Here is a 4283-nt window from a genome sequence, read left to right on the forward strand (position 1 = left end):
GAAGAATTGAAGGTGTAGTTACAAGAACTGGTTGACAAGGGATACATCAGGCCTAGTGTATTCCCTTCGGGAGCACTAGTGCTATTTGTGAAAAAGAAAGATGGTACCCTCAGATTATGTATTGACTATAGACAGTTAAACAAGGTTCCAATACATAACAAGTATCCTTTACCACGCATTATTGACTTATTTCATCAGCCAAGGGGAGCAGCATTGTTCTCTAAGATTGACTTAAGATCAGAATACCACCAGTTGAAGGTTAGAGAATCAAATATTCCTAAGACAACTTTTAGAACGAGGTATGGGCACTATAAGTTTCGAGTTATGCCATTCGGTTTAACAAATAGGCCAGTGGTTTTCATGGATCTCATGAACAGGATATTCCATCAGTATTTAGATTAGTTTGTGATTGTGTTCATTGATGATACACTAGTTTACTCGGTTGACAGGGAAGCTCATGAGGAACATCTGAGGATTGTTCTATAGACTCAACGTGATAAACAGTTGTACGCTAAGTTTAGCAAATGTGAGTTCTGGTTGGAACAAGTAGTATTCTAGAGGATTGTAGTTTTAGCAAAAGGAGTTAGTGTTGATCCACAAAAAGTGGAAGCGCTTGTAAATTGGGAAAGACTAACCAATGCGATAGAAGTACGTAGTTTCCTGAGTTTGGCAGGATACTATAGGTGTTTTATTGAGGATTTCTCATGATTTGCATTGCCTTTGACAACTTTAACATGGAAGAATGTTAAGTTTGAGTGGTCAGATAAATGCAAACAAAGTTTTCAGAAATTGAAGAAAAGATTAGTCACAACACCTATTCTGGAACTCCCTGTAACAGGGAAGGACTTTGTGATTTATTGTGACGATTCGAGGCAAGGATTAGGTTGTGTGCTTATGCAAGATGGAACGTAATAGCTTATGCTTCAAGGTAGTTGAAAAGACGCATGAGTGTAATTACCCTACCCATGATCTTGAGCTAGCTGCAGTTGTTTTAGCATTGAAGATCTGGAGACACTATTTGTTTGGAGAAAAGTGCCATATTCTCACCGATCATAAGAGTACGATGTAGATTTTTTATCAGAAAGAGCTAAATCTAAGACAAAGGCGATGACTAGAATTTATTAAAGATTTTGATTATACTATAGAGTATCATCCAGGTAAGGCTAATGTAGTAGCAGATGTATTAAGTAGGAAGTCAAGACTTCCGAAGAGTGCTTTGTGTGGTATTCGAGCATCTTTGTTGAGTGAGTTAAGAGGTTCCAAGGTAGTAGTGACTGTAAAGAATTCAGGAAGTTTGTTAGCTCAATTTTAGGTCTGGTCTTCTCTAGTAGCTGAGATTGTGAAAAGACAGTCAGAAGACAGTAATTTACAAAAGAAGCTTGGAAAATCCAAGCATGGCTTAGAGGAGAAGTTTAAGCTGTGAACAGATGGAACCATTGTTAAACAGGGAAGATTATGTGTTCAGAACATCAGTGAGCTTAAGGATGCTATTTTAGAAGAAGCTCATAGTTTAGCTTACGTTATGCATCCAGGTAGCACCAAGATGTAAAAAACTTTAAAGAAGACTTATTGGTGGCCTGGAATGAAGTAAGAGATAGCTAAATATGTTGATAGATGTTTGATTTATCAAAAGGTTAAACCAGTGAGACAGAGGCCAGGAGGACTTCTTAATCCTTTGCCAATGTCAGAGTGGAAATGGGAGCATATTACTATGGATTTTCTGTTTGGATTACCTCGTACATCCAGTGGACATGATGATATATGTGTAATAGTAGACAGACTCACCAAGGCGATACAATTTATAGCGATTAAAGCGACAACTACGTTAGACTAGCTAGCTAGATTATATATCAATAAGATTATGAGTTAGTATGGAGTGCCAGTGTCCATAGTTTCAGATAGGTATATAGTTTTAAAGTGTTGTCACTCACTAGGCTTTATAGCTTACCCTTCCAAAATCTTCTACCCATTTTCCAGGTAGAGATCTAGTTCCCGGTGCCTGATAGACTGTCTTAATCTGTCGAAGCTTCGATATCGATTGTCAGTACGTGGTTAATGTTGTGCATAGAGTCTGTTATGTTATGATGTATATATCTTTGTATAATATAGAAACCCTAGAGTTTGGGTAAGTTTAGAAGCTGCGGTTGTGTAAACATTTGTGGGTTATGTTTTGGTTAAGGTGTCTTTAGGTTTTCTTGCGCAATCAGTTATTTTTGGGCTACACTTCATGTATGTTTATGACTAGTCTACGTTTCACTGTGTTGTGTTGCATGTATAATATTTTTTATACTAGATTAGCAAGTTTATCATGTTAATGAATTCAGCAGAGTCGACGGATATCGATAGAGAAAAGTGTTGTCGGTCGGCTTCACGCCGTCTTTCGGTCTAAGCTAGCAGGTAGTCCTAGAGGGGGTGTGACATTAGGTCAAGCTTCTTCTCCCACAAAGTGGGCCTTAGCCTTTGTCAGTGAGTTGACGACGACCTTCATCCATGCTCATGGACTTTTCCATCATAGACAGATTTTCTTGACCTTTATGACTGTAATCTACGAATGAATATCAGACTCCCTCGAGATAAAACTAAAGTGAGTTCGAGCTTTCAAGTATGTCTCGAGCCTTGATCCTCTCCTAGGAAAGTCAAGCTTGCCTCCCTATCTCTTTTTACGACAGTTTTGGCTGCTTCCACTTTTTCTCCAAAAGTCGGCTTTGAGCCTGGAATTGGAATCTTATCCTTCATTCTTATCTTTTGGGTTCGAAATCTCTCTCCTTCACACCGCGGAGTTTGACTCTCTTCTATGGAATTTGATTCCTTTCACTGATTTTGCACTCCCAAAAATAGATCACACTACGCGAAAGGAAAGCATAAAAAAAGTTCAGACGGGACTGCTCTGTTAGGATAAAAAAGGTTTGGAGGACCTTGATCATTCATCTAAATCTAATGATTCCTTTTTGCACTTTTCTCCTTTCAGTCGAGCCCTTTTAGTGTGGAATTTCTCAAATTTTTTGAGCCTTTTCATTGATTCAAATGAATATGGATTTCTGACTCGTTTGGGGGTTAAGATGGAATTTCTTAAATTCTTTGATAAGGATTCACTTATATTACATACAGCCTTTTCTTGAAGATGAATAGGATTTTTGACTCGTCCGAAGGTAGAGGTTCATATGGAATTTTTGAGTTGCACTCCTAATAAGGGATAATGACTTTCGCTCTCAAATTCTTTGACCTTCTCCTTACAGTCGAATTATTTCATAACCTCCGAATAGGTTCATATGGATTGCTGACTCCTTCGCAAATTATTTGCTCCTTCTAATTGCCATAACCTTACCGTAGGTTCCTCACGTAGCGGGTTTCCCATGGGGCGATCGATTCAGATCTCATAATTAATAAGGAATAATCTCTTGATTTTGCTGATCTTTTTAATTTCAAAGGAACGAAGAAAGCCTAGCTTCCCTTCCCCCCTCTCCCTCGGTCTCCTCAAGTAGTTTTGATTTGAAGGATGAAAAGGATCAATTAGGATATGCTTCAGATGGGGAATGAGATGTAGCATAGGTCTTGTTCGGACCCCTTTGTAAACTAGGTCGAGCAGCTAGGCTTTCTCAATATTCTTTGAACCCTCTGTTAGGAGTCATGAAATTCCATATTCACCTATACTTCCCTTTATTCTTCTCATACTGAAGAAAGAGAGTAGAGAATCCAGGATGCATTCTCATAACGAATCGACCAACCTCCCTTCCCCCTTGGTCTTCCCTCTTAGGTCCTTCCCTGGGTTTCTTTTTCCACATTAATGAGCTAAAACCACAGTAGGTGACCCAGTTCTAAAACAAAACTGGCCGAGACCCCATATATTTTCCCCCTTCTTTAGGTTCCCCTCATAATTGGAAAGGGGACAAAACTCAAGATCAAAGAAGAAGAGCTGTGTCATGAAAGTAGAAGGAACTTCTGTACACCTTCTGCTCCAATTCCACGAGGAGAAGAGAGCTAACTCAGTAGAAGGAAGATCCACAGGGCGTGCTCTACTCCTTCCGTTAGTTAACAACTAAGCTCCAAAGAAAGAAAAGAAAGGACCATTGAAAGGCCTGCCGAAAAAGGCACGAGAACCACCTTTGTATTTGGAGAGCTTAGGTCACCTTTTCAATCAGTGCAGGCTGGACAATGCATGAATAAGGTAAGAAATTTTCTAAGCCACTTCTAAAACAAGAACTGCAACGACGAACTCTCCCACTCAGTCGAGCAATTTCAACTTATTCTACTATTGATAAAATCGAGTATCGGAATTAAGTTCT

The sequence above is a fragment of the Cucumis melo genome, chromosome 9, assembly GCF_025177605.1.
Source record: "Cucumis melo cultivar AY chromosome 9, USDA_Cmelo_AY_1.0, whole genome shotgun sequence".
Lineage (NCBI taxonomy): Eukaryota > Viridiplantae > Streptophyta > Magnoliopsida > Cucurbitales > Cucurbitaceae > Cucumis > Cucumis melo.